Here is an 18,226-nt window from a genome sequence, read left to right as displayed (position 1 = left end):
ATTAGTTTGGTGCCCTTTCTGTAGTATTATTTTTCTAATTGGTTGCCATGTAGGCTTAACTTACCTGGTAACCCTCAAAGGCAGGAAAAGATCACCTGATCTTAGGCTGATCTGCCCGGAGATAGCCAGGCTATTTAAGGGGAAGTCACCCTCCCCTCAGAGCTGTCCATCCTAGAGGCAGCCCGTGTTCGTTCGGTTTGCGCAGTCTGCGAGAGGCAAGAGAACCATCAAGGCCAAGGAAAGCAGGAGATCACCATCATCTGTATCTTACCTGGTTCAGCTCCATCTTCCCAAAGGATCCGAGTTCCTCCTGTGGTTCCACTTCAAGTGGCATCACAGTAGAAGGTCCGGATCTGGAGAGACAGAAGCAAATCTTAAAACGGCATATCATACAACCTGGGTCCTGTCCTTTGGAATAGTAATGTTGACTCTTGTTGTTTGTATGCCCATAGTTTTGTAAAGGGGGTTGTGGGATCTGGGCTTTAGGCCCATCAGGAATAAACCACCAAGCTATTTTATTCTGTTTACCTTGCTTCCCTTCTTAATAAACCCCTTACTTGTTTACACCCTTATCATCCTTTCCTTTTTTTTAATTTCAAAGTAAGCCTGGATGATAGATACCAGTGGGGTAAAGAAGCTACCTAAAGGGGTGGGGTGCTACACTCTCATTGATTTGTTCTAGAGCAGCTCCAGAAATCATGAGTTTTCCGATTCAAGAAATGAAGATATTGGAGGGATATAATGGCAGCGAGAGTGCTGTACCATTTCTTCAGCTGATCCAGTGTACTGTGGGAAGCCTGATCACAAGAACATCTTTTGGGGTACAAGCACTTGATGGACATGCTTTTTGGATATCAACATTTTAAAAAGCTGAATGTCATCGCTGACCTGCCCAATAAAGTGCTAACACAAGCCTATGACACAGGAGGATGACACAGGAACTGTAATACCTGCCTCACACCGAGTTGCTGCCCTGAAGGCACCTGCAAGGCTAACCATCCCTGAGTGGGAGCCAGTTGTCATCACATTGCCATCAAATACTCAGGGGCCTTTGCAAAGGACAAATTCCAATGTGCGAAAAATCAGCTCAGAAGTTGTGGTCGGTCCAGACCCTCGACCACAGAAACAATACAAGTACTCCCGAGAGGCAGAGGAAGGCATTAGACTCACCATCCAATCCCTCCTAGGTCAAGGGGTACTTGTAGAATTGGAAAGTGTATGTAATACCCCCATATGGCCTGTGTTAAAAGCCGATAAAGTTAACTGGCGGTTAATGGTAGACTATAAGGAGCTCAACTGAGTAACATGCAGGATGACTCCTGTAGTTGCCAAATTCCAAGAGATAATGGTGGCCATTGTGGCAGGTGCCAAGTGGTTCACCATTCTTGATCTCAGTAATGCCTTCTTTACCATCCCACTCCATCCTGGCAGCTGATATAAGTTTGTGTTCACTTATGGCAACAGGTAGCTATCATTCACCCATGTCCCACAAAGACACCATAACTCACCCTCACTTTGCCACAAAAACATAGCAAAAATGTGGGAACATCTGGAAGGTAAAGACAAAATAATAAGCTACTTGGACAATATCCTTAGTGCAACACCTACAAGAAAGGAAAATCTGGAAATCTTAGAGGTTATCCTGAAAAGGATCCAGGAGACAGGATTCCTAATCAGGCCCACCAAGGCGCAGATGCTCCAGCAGAAGGTAACCTATTTATGAATGGAGCTAGCCATTCAAGACCGTCGTGCAGATGATGGAAGGGTTGAGTTGATCAGCAAGCTACCTGCCCTCCCAGGATATTACTGCGCTACATTCATTTATCGGGCTGAATGAGAAATTAATTTTTCGTGACTTTATAGAGGTTTATTCTGAACCGGGAAAACCCCATCTATAATCTGTTGAAGAAAAGGACAGAGTGGACTTGGACTGACGCAGAGAAAAGGGCATTTTGTAAATTAAAGCAAGCCCTTATGCAAGCACCAACACTTGAGTACCCGCAACCAGGGAAACACTTTATCCTGCAAACTGTGAAAACAAAGAATGGACTCAGTGCAGTCCTAATGCCGGACAGTGGCACAGGACTTAGACTAGTCATCTTTGGCTCTAAAACTTTGAGTGAGGTGGAAAAAGGGTTCTCTCCGTGTGAACGAGAGGTTTTAGCTCTAGTCTGGTCAATTAATCACTGGGAATATCTAGTCGGGATGTCTCCCATAGTCCTGAGAACACTACATACTCCAGTCAGCTATGTCCTGTCTAGAAGAATAAATGGAGGAAGGGTATCAAACCCACAGCTGGCGAACTGGCCTCTGAGCCTGCTCAATAAAGATGTCCAAGTGGAGAAAGCTCAGTCCTCATCCACAATTCTGTACTCCCTGTTTACATCTGAAGAAGACCACAAGTGTCCTCTTCCATCAGAAGACACAAATGAGAGCAAGTCATCTTTCTTATCAAAGACCGCCTATAAAGCTGCTAAAAAACTCAACAGGGATATCTGGGTGGTGATGGGAGCTACAACTTCCATGAAGGCAGACCATGGGCAGGGTATGCCTCTCTCCAAATAAGAACGGGAAGAACGCTCCAAGGGACTGTAATGCAAAGCTCTGCTTAAGCGGCAGAAGTTGTTGCTGTGTTAGCCACCTTATATGAAGCAGCTTTGGACAGAGATTTATTAATCTGCTCTGACTCGGATTGGGTATTTTGAGCATTAATTAATTGGATGCCTATTTGGTTAAGCAGGCAGATGATGTCAGCAGATAATAAGCCCATCACACATGCCAAATATTTAGTGCATGCATGGCATTTGGCAGAGGAAAGAACTGGAAGAACTTACCTGTTTAAAGTCCTTCTCTATAAAAAGATTTCCTTTATTTCATGTGAATAGATGGCTGCCTCTTAGGCCTGATCTACACTATGAGTTTATCGTATGTAGCAGCGTTATGTCGAATTAACTCTGCACCCGTCCACACAACTAAGCCGGGTTTTTTTCGACATAAAGGGGTCTTAAAACCAATTTCTGTACTCCTCCCCAACAAGGGGATTAGCGCTGAAATCAACATTGCCATTTCAAATTAGGGTTAGTGTCGATGCAATTCAAAGGTATTGGCCTCCAGGAGCTATCCCACAGTGCACCGTTGTGACAGCTCTAGACAGCACTCTGAACTTGGATGCACTGGCCACGTGTACAGGAAAAGCCCTGGGAACTTCTGAATCTCATTTCCTGTTTGGCCAAGCAAGCTCATGAGCACAGGTGACCATGCAGTCCCAGAATTGAAAAAGAGCTCCAGCATGGATCGAATGGGAGGTACTGGATCTGATCGCTGTATGGGGAGAGGAATATATGCTATCGGAACTACGTTCCAAAAGACGGAATGCCAAAACATTTTAAAAAATCTCCGAGGCCATGAGGGACAGAGGCTACAGCAGGGACGCAACACAGTGCCGTGTGAAACTTAAGGAGCTCAAACAAGTGTACCAGAAAACCAAAGAATCAAACGGACACTCCGGGACAGAGCCTCAGACATGCCACTTCTACGCTGAGCTGCATGCAATTCTAGGGCGGGGCCGCCACCACTACCCCACCCCTGCCTGTGGACGCCGATGATGGGGGTATCCTCTGCCATGCCTGAGGATTTTGCAGATGGGGAAGAGGAGGAGGACGAGCTTGAGGAGAGCACACAGCACACAGTTCTACCTGACGGCCAGGATCTTTTTCTCACCCTGACTGAAATACCCTCCCAACCAAGCCGGAGAAGGGACCTCTGGTGAGTGTACCTTTTAAAATATAACACACTTTATAAAAGCAAGCATTTTTTAATGATTAAGTAGCCCTGAGAACTTGGGATGCACTCGTGGCCAGTAAAAACTACTGGAAAAGTCTGTTAACGTGTCTGAGGATGGAGCAGAAATCCTCCAGGGACATCTCCATGAAGCTCTCTTGGAGGTACTCTAAAAGCCTTTGCAGAAGGTTTCTGGGAAGGGCAGCCTTATTCCGTCCTCCATGGTGCACACTTTACTATGCCATGCTAGTAGCAAATAGTCTGGTATCATTCCATGACAAAGCCGGGCAGCGTATGGTCCCAGTGTTTGCTGGTATTCAAGCAACATCCGGTCTTTATTTCTCTGTGTTATCCTCAGGAAATTGATATTGTTCATGGTAACCTGGTTGAAATAGGGGAATTTAATTAAGGGGACATTCAGAGGTGGGTGTTCCTACTTAGCTGTTTGCCTGTGCCTGAAAAGAAATCCTCCCCGGAGTTAGCCACGCGGTGGGGGGGGGAGGGCATTGGAGCTGAGCTGTTCACGTTTGGCTAACAGGGATCTTCCCTGATACCAGCCACGCGGTGCGGGGAGGGGTAAAGCAATCATCCCAGAGAATTGGAGGGGGGGTTAGTTTGGTTTCTGCTGCTGCATGTTAACACGAAAACTGCAGCACTAAATGGCCAACTCAATGTGCTTTGCTTGGTAAGGGAGAGGAGGGCGCTGCAGTTATGAAGGTTGCAGAAGCCAAAAGACTATGGCTTACCATGGCCACCTGCAAGCCGAATGCTGTTGCCCAGCACTACGCGTGTGATCTCTAACACCAAAGCTGCAGGCACTCAATATAAGATGCAAAATGTGACCTTGTACCAAAATCACATGTGCTGTGTAATGTTAATAGTGTTCGCAAAAAGAAAAGGAGGACTTGTGGCACCTTAGAGACTAACCAATTTATTAGAGCATAAGCTTTCGTGAGCTACAGCTCACTTCCTCAGATGCATATCGTGGAAACTGCAGCAGGCTTTATATATACACAGAGAATATGAAACAATACCTATTCCCACCCCACTGTCCTGCTGGTAATAGCTTATCTAAAGTGATTTCCAGCACAAATCCAGGTTTTCTCACCCTCCACCCCCCCACACAAATTCACTCTCCTGCTGGTGATAGCCCATCCAAAGTGACAACTCTTTACACAATGTGCATGACAATCAAGCTGGGCTATTTCCTGCATAAATCCAGGTTCTCACATCCCCCCCCCACCCCCATACACACACAAACTCACTCTCCTGCTGGTAATAGCTCATCCAAACTGACCACTCCAAGTTAAAATCCAAGTTAAACCAGAACATCTGGGGGGGGGGGGGTAGGAAAAAACAAGAGGAAACAGGCTACCTTGCATAATGACTTAGCCACTCCAAGTCTCTATTTAAGCCTAAATTAATAGTATCCAATTTGCAAATGAATTCCAATTCAGCAGTTTCTCGCTGGAGTCTGGATTTGAAGTTTTTTTGTTTTAAGATAGCGACCTTCATGTCTGTGATTGCGTGACCAGAGAGATTGAAGTGTTCTCCGACTGGTTTATGAATGTTATAATTCTTGACATCTGATTTGTGTCCATTTATTCTTTTACGTAGAGACTGTCCAGTTTGACCAATGTACATGGCAGAGGGGCATTGCTGGCACATGATGGCATATATCACATTGGTGGATGTGCAGGTGAACGAGCCTCTGATAGTGTGGCTGATGTTATTAGGCCCTGTGATGGTGTCCCCTGAATAGATATGTGGGCACAGTTGGCAACGGGCTTTGTTGCAAGGATAAGTTCCTGGGTTAGTGGTTCTCTTGTGTGGTATGTGGTTGTTGGTGAGTATTTGCTTCAGGTTGCGGGGCTGTCTGTAGGCAAGGACTGGCCTGTCTCCCAAGATTTGTGAGAGTGTTGGGTCATCCTTTAGGATAGGTTGTAGATCCTTAATAATGCGTTGGAGGGGTTTTAGTTGGGGGCTGAAGGTGACGGCTAGTGGCGTTCTGTTATTTTCTTTGTTAGGCCTGTCCTGTAGTAGGTAACTTCTGGGAACTCTTCTGGCTCTATCAATCTGTTTCTTTACTTCTGCAGGTGGGTATTGTAGTTGTAAGAAAGCTTGACAGAGATCTTGTAGGTGTTTGTCTCTGTCTGAGGGGTTGGAGCAAATGCGGTTGTATCGCAGAGCTTGGCTGTAGACGATGGATCGTGTGGTGTGGTCAGGGTGAAAGCTGGAGGCATGCAGGTAGGAATAGCGGTCAGTAGGTTTCCGGTATAGGGTGGTGTTTATGTGACCATTGTTTATTAGCACTGTAGTGTCCAGGAAGTGGATCTCTTGTGTGGACTGGACCAGGCTGAGGTTGGTGGTGGGATGGAAATTGTTGAAATCATGGTGGAATTCCTCAAGGGCTTCTTTTCCATGGGTCCAGATGATGAAGATGTCATCAATATAGCGCAAGTAGAGTAGGGGCTTTAGGGGACGAGAGCTGAGGAAGCGTTGTTCTAAATCAGCCATAAAAATGTTGGCATACTGTGGGGCCATGCGGGTACCCATAGCAGTGCCGCTGATCTGAAGGTATACATTGTCCCCAAATGTGAAGTAGTTATGGGTAAGGACAAAGTCACAAAGTTCAGCCACCAGGTTAGCCGTGACATTATCGGGGATAGTGTTCTTGACGGCTTGTATGGGGGTGGGGGGGATGTGAGAACCTGGATTTATGCAGGAAATAGCCCAGCTTGATTGTCATGCACATTGTGTAAAGAGTTGTCACTTTGGATGGGCTATCACCAGCAGGAGAGTGAATTTGTGTGGGGGGGTGGAGGGTGAGAAAACCTGGATTTGTGCTGGAAATCACTTTAGATAAGCTATTACCAGCAGGACAGTGGGGTGGGAATAGGTATTGTTTCATATTCTCTGTGTATATATAAAGCCTGCTGCAGTTTCCACGATATGCATCTGAGGAAGTGAGCTGTAGCTCACGAAAGCTTATGCTCTAATAAATTGGTTAGTCTCTAAGGTGCCACAAGTCCTCCTTTTCTTTTTGCGAATACAGACTAACACGGCTGCTACTCTGAAACCTGTTAATAGTGTTGTTCACCATGAAAGAGTATAGCCATTGTTCTGTAAAATGTATCTTTTTAAATACTTCATTCCCTTTTTTCCCTCCCGCAGCTGCAAATGTTTCAAGCCTCCCTCCTCCATCCCAAAGGCTATCTCAGATAAGGTGGCGAAAAAAACGCACGCGCAATGAAATGTTCTCTGAACTCATGCCGTCGTTCTGTACTGACAGAGCTCAGCAGAATGTGAGGAGGGACACAATAGCAGAGTATAGGAAAGTGGCTGACGAACGTGAGGAGAGGTGGTGGCACGAAGATCAGAGGAGGCATGAGGCAAAGCTGGGGCTACCGTGGGATCAAACGGACATGCTCCGGCATCTGGTGGAGGTTCATGAATGGCAGCAGGATCACAGACTGCCACTGCAGCCGCTGTTTAACAGCCCTCCCTCCTTCCCAAGTTCCATAGCCTCCTCAACCAGACTCCCAAGAACGCGGGGCTGGGGAGGCTCCGGACACCCAACCACTCCATCCCAGTGGACAGCCCAAGCAACAGAAGGCTGTCATTCCAGAAGTTTTGAAGTGGCCTTTTCCTTCCCTCCTACCCTCCTCCCACACCCCACCTGGGCTACCTTGTGAGTTGTCTCCCTATTTTTATAATCAATTATATTATAATAGAATACATGTTTTTTAAATGATAGTGACTTTATTTCCTTTGCAAGCAAGCTGTGATCAAAGGGGCGGGGGCGGGTGGCTTACAGGGAATTTAGAAGCAACCAAAGGGGTGGGTTTTCATCAAGGAGAAACAAACAGAAGTGTCGCACAGTACCCTGGCCAGTCATGAAACTGATTTTCAAAGCTTCTCTGATGCGCAGACCGCCCTGCTGTGCTCTGCTAACCGTCCTGGTGTCTGGCTGCGTATTCAGCGGCCAGGCGATTTGCATCAACCTCCCACCATAAATGTCTCCCCCTTACTCTCACAGAGACTGTGGAGCAAGCAGAAATAGCAATGGGAATATTGGTTTCGCTGAGGTCTGACCGAGTCAGTGAACTGCGCCAACGACCCTTTAAACGTCCAAGTGCACATTCTACCACCATTCTGCACTTGCTCAGCCTATAGTTGAACAGCTCCTGACTACTGTCCAGGGTGCCTGTGTATGGCTTCCTGAGCCAGGGCATTAAGGGGTAGGCTGGGTCCCCAACGATAACTATAGGCATTTCAACATCCAACAGTTATTTTCTGCTCTGGGAAGTAAATCCCTTCCTGAAGCTGTTTAAACAGACCAGAGTTCCTGAAGATGCGAGCGTCATGAACCTTTCCCGGCCATCCCACATTGGCGTTGGTGAAACGTCCCTTGTGATCCACCAGTGCTTGCGGCACCATTGAAAAGTACCCCTGGTGGTCCGGTCCCTAGATAGGGATATGCGTTCCATCTACAGCTTGACCTCAGTTAGGGAATCCCATTGCAGCAAAGCCACCTAGTATGACCTGCACATTTCGCAGAGTCACTACCTTTGATAGCAGCAGCTCAATGATTGAGTTGGCTACTTGCATCACAGCAACCCCCACAATAGATTTGCCCACTCCAAATTGATTCCTGACTGACTGGTAGCTGTCTGGCATTGCAAGCTTCCACAGGGCTATTGCCACTCGCTTGTGAACTGTGAGGGCTGCTCTCATCTTGGTATTCTTAGCTTCAGGGCAGGGGAAAGCAAGTCACAAAGTTTCATAAAAGTGCCCTTATGCATGTGAAAGTTTCTCATCCACTGGGACTCATCCCAAACCTGCAACTCTTTGTGGTCCCACTACTCTGTGCTTGTTTCCTGGGCCCAAAATCAGCATTTCACGGCATGAGCCTGCCCCATTAACACCATGATCTCCAAATTGCTGCGGACCGCAGTTTTAGAGAAATCTGTGTTCATGTCCTCATCACCGCGCTGCCATTGCCTCCTCACATGGTTTCTCAGGTGCTGGTTCTTGTTAGGATATAGATATTCAGGTCTGTCTGTAAAGGCCTATACTCTAAGAATTTAGGTGTATTCTTATCACTTAGCTAGTTATAGAGGTATAAAAGAAAGAATTAAAATCACTGTCTGCTGGTGTAAGGGCCTTCTCTTACTGTGACAGTCTGAGGGCCTGTTCTTAGGCTAAGGCCTTTGGCTAAGCAGCAGAGGCAGCCATAAGCTGAGAAGCGAACGGTCACATCCTCACATTCCAAACTAGTCTCATTGAAATAAGGTGCTATTGGGCTGTTAGGAATACAATCCTGTCCTGATAATGCCTATCACCTCCAGTCAAAGGGAAGTGCCTGGAAGATGTAAAAGGAAACTTAGTTTAATAGCATCCTGTCTGGCAAGAACTCACTTATCAATAGCTGGGATGTGAAATCCTCATTTCTGTGTTGTTCTATCACTGTAGTCCCCATTTCCCTATTGTTTGTCTGTATAATCTCTGTCTGGTTCTGTGATTGTTTCTGTCTGCTGTATAATTAATTTTGCTGGGTGTAAACTAATTAAGGTGGTGGGATATAATTGGTTAAATAATCATGTTACAATATGTTAGGATTGGTTAGTTAAATTTCAGTAAAATGATAGGTTAAGGTATAGCTAAGCAGAACTCAAGTTTTACTATATAGTCTGCAGTCAATCAGGAAGTAAGGGGGGGGAATGGGAACAGAGAATGGGGGTGGCGAAATTGGAATCATGTTTTGCTATGGGGGGGAATGGGAACAGGGATACAGGTAAGGCTTTGTGGTGTCAGAGCTGGGAAAGGGGACACTAAGGAAGGAAACTGGAATCATGCTTGCTGGAAGTTCACCCCAATAAACATCGAATTGTTTGCACTTTTGGACTTCGGGTATTGTTGCTCTCTGTTCATGCGAGAAGGACCAGGGAAGTAAGCGCGTGAAGGAATAAGCCCCCTAACAGTTCTGCATAAACTGCACGATAATGTGCGAGGTGTTTACAATGGTCATAACTACTGCGGTGAGCTGCACGGGTGCCCCTGACCTCACCAAGGTCAGTTAAAAGAGCACCCTGGAGTACGTCGACGATGGCTACCAGTCATACCGCAGCGGCTGCTGTCAAAAGGCAATGAGCGGCTGCTGTGTGGCAATTCACTACCGCATCTGCCAACACCCAGGAGACATACGGTGAGCTGAGCGGGCTCCATGCTTGCCATGGTATGGCATCTGCTTGGGTAACCCAGGAAAAAAGGCTCGAAACGATTGTCTGACATTGCTTTCACGGAGGGAAGGAAGGGGGGCCTGACTATATGTACCCAGAACTACCCATGACAATGTTTTTGCCCCATCAGGCATTGGGATTTCTACCCAGAGACTGCAGGAACTGTGGGATAGCTACCCACAGTGCAACGCTCCGGAAGTCCACGGTTGCCTCGGTACTGTGGACGCACTCCGCCGACTAAATGCACTTAGAGCATTTGTGTGGGGACACACACACAATTGACTGTATTAAAACGCTTTCTACAAAACCAAATTCTAGAAATTAGACCTAATTTCATAGTGTAGACATGACTTAAGGAACTGAAGGACCTGGGTTGTAGTCCTGACTCCCTAAGTCTGTGTGTGTCATTTGAAAAGTAATTGTCTTTCCTCCTGCCTTGCATGGCTCAGTGTTAGTATTTCATCTGTGTGACGCACTGAAATGGAATAAATTAAGTGGCATTTCAAGCATCCTGCTTTATTGGAGGAATTCTTTCTCACAACACGTATGCTACACTACCTACTCTATCCATTTTGAATATTACTGGTGACATTTTTCAGCCTATCCATCTCCTACCTGCAATGCCTCACATTACTTTAGAAATGGATTCTGTTCTTTACCTTCTTTCTTATTTTAATAGGATTTATATGGATTACAAGAAAAGTGCAAAATCCTTTTTTGAGTGCTTTTCAAACAACAGTTTTACAACTTGCCTTATATATTAGTGGAATGCACGTAGACTGTATATTCTGGATTTCCTGTTTGTTTTCTACTCTTCTATAATTTCCAACTCTGATAATTTTTCCTAATTCTCTGTAAATTATAGACCCATATAGCCCATTACTTTCACTTTACTATCATTTTTCACACATGCAAATATAAATGTATTCTGGGCTTAAATTCCAAGTTTGAACTGTTTCCACATAAACTGCATAAGGAAAATATTTTACTTTTTCTTTTTAAACTAATCACAAGAATATCTACTCTTCTGCTATGGAGAGTCTAATTTTAGGTTAACTGAAATGCCATATGATAATTTCATAGCCATTTTTAGACCATTAGCTAATCTGCACATATATTTCCTGATCTTCCACCTCATTTTTCCTTGTATTTATTAGGACTTGTATTGTGCCTCTTAATTTTTTCAACACCACCAAACCCAGTTGCCAACTTTCACGCGGTAAATAAGAACCCCAACTTTCACAGTAAACCAAAAAAATAAAATAAATCAAGCTAATCCCATTTCAAAACAAGGCCAAAATGAGCCAATCCCTAAGAACTCCAACACTCTATGTAACTAGATTCCCTCAGCGTGCAGTCTGGGACTGTGGTGGGCCCGCTATGTACCCCTGACTGTCTCCCGCTTCTCCCTCACTTGCTCCTGCTTGCTGGGAGTCAATAAAAAAAAAAAAAAGCAGCAACAAGCTACAAGCCAAAAACTAGCCAACAAGCAACTCACAAGCCAATTAAGCCAAAAACAAGCCCAATTTCTGCGTTTTTTTCTGCGGGTTTGGCATGTCGGCCACCAAATGGCCTGATTATGCATTTCAGCTGCTGCAATGTCCATCTCTGCAAAACACTGTCATTTATAGACTCGTCAAATTTTAGTTACTCCTTTTATTTTGTGTTACTGTTTAAGAAACATCCTGAAAGTTTTGCAGTCTTTGTGTAGTAAAAATAGTGTAAGAACAAGGACAAGCATCCCAAACTTACAGACAACTTAGTATGGGGTGAGATTTGACTCCCACCCTTTTCGGTCAGTGAATCTGACCCCATTCCTGATCTACATATAGCCTAAACATTAAGCTAATATTATTTTTAATATAGCCAAATATTAAGAGTTAACATAACACTTCTCCCACTCCACCCCTTTGCTGATTTAATATACTTACAAACTAACTGGGACTCAAACTCATGTCTTCAGCATGAAGGTTAATTTATTTAAGGCTAAATCAGGCCCCCTCTTTCACAGATGCAAAGAGTCCCTGCTGGAACTGGTGCATTTCTGCTGCACAACAGGTGGCTCGATATGCTCATTGTGGGTCTGGGGGGGAGCCTCTCATCCTTTCCCCCAGCCCCACCCCAGTGGCTGGAGTAGCCTCCACAGGGGCTGTACACAGCCCTTTTGCAGTGAGGGGGATGGATGGGAGGATCTCCTTGGTGAAAGATCCTCAGTCCCTAACCCACCCCCTTCCCATGCGGTCCATGCCTTGACTGCTGCTGTGGAAGTTACCGATTTAAAACTAACTACTCAGGCCTGGTCTACAGTACGCAGTTTTTTCGGAATTAGCCAAGTTAATTCGAAATAAAACTGATTCCGTCCACATGACCAAACTGTTTTTTTCAATTTAAAGGGCTCTTTAATCCGATTTCTGTACTCCACCTTGGCAAGTGGAGTAGCGCTAAAATCGAGATCGCAGTTCCGGGTTACAGGTAACGTGGACACAATTCGACATTATTGGCCTCCGGGAGCCATCCCAGAATGCTCCTTTGTGACTGCTCTGGACAACACAGTCAACTCCGGTGCACTAGCCAGGTAGACAGTAAAAGACCCGGGAACTTTTGAATTTCATTTCCTGTTTTGTCACCGTGGCGAGCTCATCAGCACAGGTGACCATCAGCACAGTCCACCATCACAAGAGACCACGCAGTCCCAGATTCACAGATGAGCTCCGGTATGGTCTGAACGGGAGGTACTGGATCTCATTGCATGCTGGGGAGACGAATCTGTTATGGCAGAACGACGTTCCAAAAAAAGAAACGCAAATACGTACGCTAAAGTCTCCAAGGCCATGATGGAAAGAGACTACTCCAGGAACACACAGCAGTGTCGTACAAAACTCAAGGAGCTCAGGCAAGTGTACCAAAAAGCCAGGGAGGTGAATGGGCACTCTGGGTCACAGCCCCATACATGCCGCTTCTACTGTGAGCTGCATGCAATTATGGGGGGTGACGACACCACTACCCCACCACTGTCCATGGACACCTGCAAGAGGGGAGTTGCACAGAGCGAGGAGGATGAATTATTGGAGGACAAAGAGGAGGAGGAAGACAGTGCACAGGCAGCAAGTGGGGAGTCAGTTTTCCCCCCCTAGCCAGGAACTATTCTTAACGCTGGAGCCAATTAGCCTCCCCCCACTCCCAAGGAGGGCTCCCAGACCGTGACCCTGTAGAAGGCACTTCTGGTAAGTGAGAACCTGATCGAAGCCATGCGGTGGGGGTGGGGGGAAACCCAGCAGCGCTGGGCTATCCGTGTTTAGTTTAAAAGGCTCATCCCTGCTCAGAGCCTCATCGGAGCCACGCGGTGGGTGTTGGGGGTCGGGAGTTGTGTGAAGCAATCATCTCAGAGAGCCCACAGGCCCTCCTTTTATATGGAAAACCCACCAGGCATTGCATGCTATGGGAAAGGGGGCCCGGCAGTTTGAAAGCATTTAAATGAATGCGGAAGAAGCAGAACCCCGCGTGCCCCTAGGGCTTACCATGGCTGCCTGCAAGCTGAATTCTGTTGCCTGGCCACATCTGATGGCTTACTCACACCAAAGTGGCAGGTACTTCAGCATAAGAGGCAAAATGCAACCTTGTACAGAAAGTACACAGCACATGTTCTATGAATTGCCTGTTTCACTGAGAAAGAGTGTCCCTTTGTTCTCTAAAATGTATCTTTTAAAATACTACCCTCCCTTTTCCTCCTCCCACAGTAGGTGCAAATGTTTCAACGCCCCTATCTACTCCATCCCAGAGGCTAGTCCAAATTAGAAAGCGGAAAAAACGAACTCGGGATGACATGTTCGCTGAGCTCATGCAGTCCTCCCACACTGTGTGGAGGAAAACTATTGTGGAATCGCGTAAAGCATTCCATGAACGTGAAGAGAGGAGGGACACACGTGGTGAGAGGAGGCAGGGTGCTATGGTCAAGCTCATGGGGGAGCAAACTGACATGCTCCGCTGTATGGTGGATCTAATGCGGGAAAGGCAGCAAGACCACAGACTGCTGCTGCAACCCTGTATAACCACCCTCCCTGCTCCCCAAGTTCCATAGCGTTCTCACCTAGATGCCCAAGAACCTGGTGGGGAGGGGGGGAAGGCTATGGGGACCCACACACTCAACCCCAGAGGACTGCACAAGCATATCCTAAATTTTGATTTGGTTTCTGGACTTGTCCTTCCCTCTTCCTCCTCCTCCTCCTCGTCCACCACCCCCCTAACCGAATTCCCCCTCCCCCACCTTCTCATTTCTCTCAATGTAATAATGCAAATAATAAAGAACAATTTTTAAACAATTGTGACTTTATTTCCTTTATATATAAATTAAATGCTTTATATATATATATATATATATAGGGGACGGCTAACTTCAAGAGAAACAAATGCAACTGTCACACCATACACTGGCCAGTCATGAAACTGGCTTTAAAAGCTTCTCTGATGCACCGCGCACCCTGCTGCACTCTCCTAATCACCCTGTTGTCTGGCTGTGTGAAACTAGCTGCCAGGCGAGTTCCCTCAACCTCCCACCCCGCCATAAACGTCTCCCCTTTACTCTCACAGATATTGTGGAGCACACAACAAGCAGCAATTACAATTGGAATATTGGTTGTGCTGAGATCTAATCGAGTCAGTAAACTGCACCAGTGCGCTTTCAAACATCCAAAAGCACATTCTACCACCATTCTGCACTTGTTCAGCCTATAGTTGAACTGCTCCTTACTACTGTCCAGGGTGCCTGTGTACGGCTTCATGAGCCACGGCATTAAGGGGTAGGCTGGGTCCCCGAGGATAACTATAGGCATTTCAACATCCGCAACAGTAATTTTCTGGTCTGGGAAGTAAGTTCCTTCCTGCAGCTGTTCAAACAGACCAGAGTTCCTGAAGATGCGAGCATCATGCACCTTTCCCGGCCATCCTACGTTGATGAAACGTCCCTTGTGATCCACCAGTGCTTACAGCACCATTGAAAAGTACCCCTTGCGGTTTACGTACTGGCTGCCCCAGTGTGCTGGGGCCAAAATAGGGATATGCGTTCCGTCTATTGCCCCGCCACAGTTAGGGAACCCCAGCGCATTAAAGCCATCCACAGTGGTCTGCACATTTCCCATAGTCACTACCCTTGATAGCAGCTGGTCAATGATTGTGTTGGCTACTTGCAGCACAGCAGCCCCCAGAGTAGATTTGCCCACTCCAAACTGATTCACGACTGACCAGTAGCTGTCGGGCGTTGCAAGTTTCCACAGGGCTATGGCCACTCACTTCTCAACTGTGAGGGCTGCTCTCATTTTGGTGTCTTTTCACTTCAGGGCAGGGGACAGCAAGTCACAAAGTCCCATGAAAGTGGCCCTATGCATACGAAAGTTTCTCATCCACTGGGAATCATCCCATACCTGCAACACTCTGCGGTCTCACCAGTCTATGCTTGTTTCCCAGGCCCAGAATCAGTGTTCCACGGCATGAACCTGGCCCAACGCCACCATGATCTCCCAATCGCCATATGCCGTGCTTCTAGGAACGCCTATGTCCATATCCTCATCAGTATCGTAATCGCGCTGTCGTTGCTTCCTCGCCCGGTTTTGCAGGTACTGCACGTACTGCTGGATAATGCGCGAGGTATTTACAATGGTGAAAACTGCAGTGGAGATCTGAGCTGGCTCCATGCTTGTCACGCTGTGGCGCCTACACAGGTAATCCTGGAAATAGGGTGTGAAATGTAGGAGAACAGAGTGGCAGCAGCAGAGGTGCTGTTCAGTTCATGATAGCCGAAAAAAGGTGGGAAATGGTTTTGTTCTGTAGCTTTCAAGGAGGCAGGAGTCCAGGGCAGACAACATGGAGATGCTCGGTAGTGCGGCAAGAGCGGGAGAGCAGAGTTGGCGGTGGAAGCTGTGCTGCTCGGTTCACGATGGCTGAGCAGAGTGGGCAGCGGAAGCGGTCGACGAGGAAGAGAGAGTAGATATTATAGAGATTACATAGGAAGATGAGAGGAAATGTGAGGTGGATTCATAGTAGCAGGAGAACAGCAGTGCACCATCCTGCACCGTCTGCTGAAAGCAGTATGGCGTCTGCACGCCAGAAAGGCGCAAAACGTTTGTCTGCCATAGCTTTCATGGAGGGAGGAGCGACAGACGACACACACCCAGAAACACCCGCGAGAATGTTTTTGTCCCATCATACACTGGGAGCTTATCCCAGAATTCCAATGGGTGGTGGGGACTGCAGGATAGCTACCTACAGTGCACTGCTCCAATATTCAATGCTAGTCTCGGTACTGTGGACGCACTCCGCCAAATTCACGCGCTTAGTGGGGACACACAAGTCCCAATGTATAAAATTGCTTCCAAAAGTTTGGATAGAATAATTTTGAAATAATTTCATACTGTAGACGTAGCCTCAGTCTACACCCTAGAGTTGGTCTCTAAAGAACCCACATCATGCTTTCTCAGCAGGGTCAACAACGGCTGACAGGGTGGGGTGTTTCAGGCTGCCAGCTGTTACTCGATCAACTAGTAGAGTTCAGGGAGCTCATTTCCATACAAGGGACTGTCCTTTCATTTACATCTGTTTTAAATCAGGGGTAATTCCACTGACTTCAATGGTGTGAGAGGAGAGAAAGGTCCATAGTATCTTGCTAGAAGATTTAAAATTTTTATTAAAGCTAGTGTTAAAAAAAAATATATAATACATAGGTTGGGATAAGAGTATTTGTACATCTAGATATAGTGCTTAGTTTTTAAAAAGTCATATGATACATAATCTAACTTTGTATATGTGGATAGAGTACATAATCAATAATAACTCAAGTTTAGGTGAATAGATTTAACAATACAGTTTAGAGATTAGCATCCGAATACTCGGGTACATCACTCATGAAAAGTTGTACAGAGATTTGGCTGTGGAAAGCAAAATATATCCCTCAGTAATTAAGAATTAGGCTGGTTGTCCATTGTCTCTTCCAACCCTAATCTATGATTCCATGATCTTCTTCCAGTCCTTGTTGGTGATGACAATGTCCGGTCACAGTTAGCTGTCAGTTCCGGGGATGGTGGAGTTTACGGCAACCTTCCCCATGGGTGGCGGGACGGCTCTGGTCAGGCGATCTTATATGGTGTTTTGCAGCTGCCAAGCTCTTGAATGGGGCTTGCAGCTACATGGATCTTAACCAGAAGGCCAAGAAGAATCAAACTATATATGTATTAACCACCACTACAGATGGAACATACCAAGGAGTTCTTTAATTCATAATCTATATTTTTATGCAAACACATCACAGTTGTATATCATGTAATCTGTACTGGGGCAATAAGAGGGGAGAACTCTAGGGGAATAGTACTCCCTTTTAACAGAGGTGTGGGAGTTGTGCTCCTTTGCTGTCCCTCGATAGATCCCAGTTTAAAAAAAAAAATCATTGGACCTGGAGGATTACGAATGGGAAATAGAGTAGTCACCTCTAGGTTGCTAGTCTGAAGCCAGCCCAGGCTGGTACTAACTACAAACTTCTACCATCGGAAGGCAGTCAGGTGGTCTCCATGAAGATTTTAGAGTTCTCGGTGCCATTTCCTGTGGACACATGAGCAGATCACAAAAACCACCTTTACAACTGAAAGCCTTGAAGCAAAGAGGCCAGTCACTGAAGAATGCACACAGAAAATGAACCCATTGAGGTGGTCCCTCCACATCTAGCATGAAGCACGTAGATTAGGAAAAAGCTTCCCCTCACTGCCCATTCTATGGATAGAGCACTTCTGTCTCCAGGGCAAGTAGTCTGGCAGCTTTCACAAGCTCTTCATTCACATGTAGACAAAGTAAGAGACTGAGCCAAGTTAGCCAATATTCTCCCATTCTGATTAAATAGTGTTACTTGTCTTCACAATACCTGAAAGACACATATAATCAAATTTGGTACCTGAAGCCTCCAAATACCCTTTGCTTTTCCTTTTGTGGAATTACTTGCACATTTATGGGATAGTAAAGTCTGCAGAAAGAGGAGGAAATTGGATTTTTTGCTTATCCAGAAGCTAAGAAAACTTAAAAATCTTGAAAAACTTCTGGAAGGAGCTTGAAGAGCTCTTACAGCCTTTCCTGTTTCAAGGTCTTGATCTTATTAGCTGCAGAACAAATTAACAAAAATCCCTGCCAGGAAAGATTTAGGATAGCTTTCTGTAAGTTCTGAGGGGGTG

General features: G+C 46.1%; 1 long non-coding RNA gene across 1 annotated transcript in view; it reads right to left on the bottom strand.

The window, feature by feature from the left end:
- Window positions 1-18,226, bottom strand: part of LOC140909572 (uncharacterized) — an 88,884-nt gene that overhangs the window by 38,977 nt on the left and 31,681 nt on the right. The window contains exon 2 of the long non-coding RNA XR_012158273.2: window positions 272-353. This is a non-coding gene — a long non-coding RNA (uncharacterized LOC140909572). The remainder of the gene's footprint in view (window positions 1-271; window positions 354-18,226) is intronic.

This window comes from Lepidochelys kempii, chromosome 3 (assembly GCF_965140285.1).
Source record: "Lepidochelys kempii isolate rLepKem1 chromosome 3, rLepKem1.hap1, whole genome shotgun sequence".
Classification (NCBI taxonomy): Eukaryota; Metazoa; Chordata; order Testudines; family Cheloniidae; genus Lepidochelys; species Lepidochelys kempii.
Note: the sequence above shows the minus strand (reverse complement) of the source record. Positions and strands in the feature narration are given on the sequence as shown.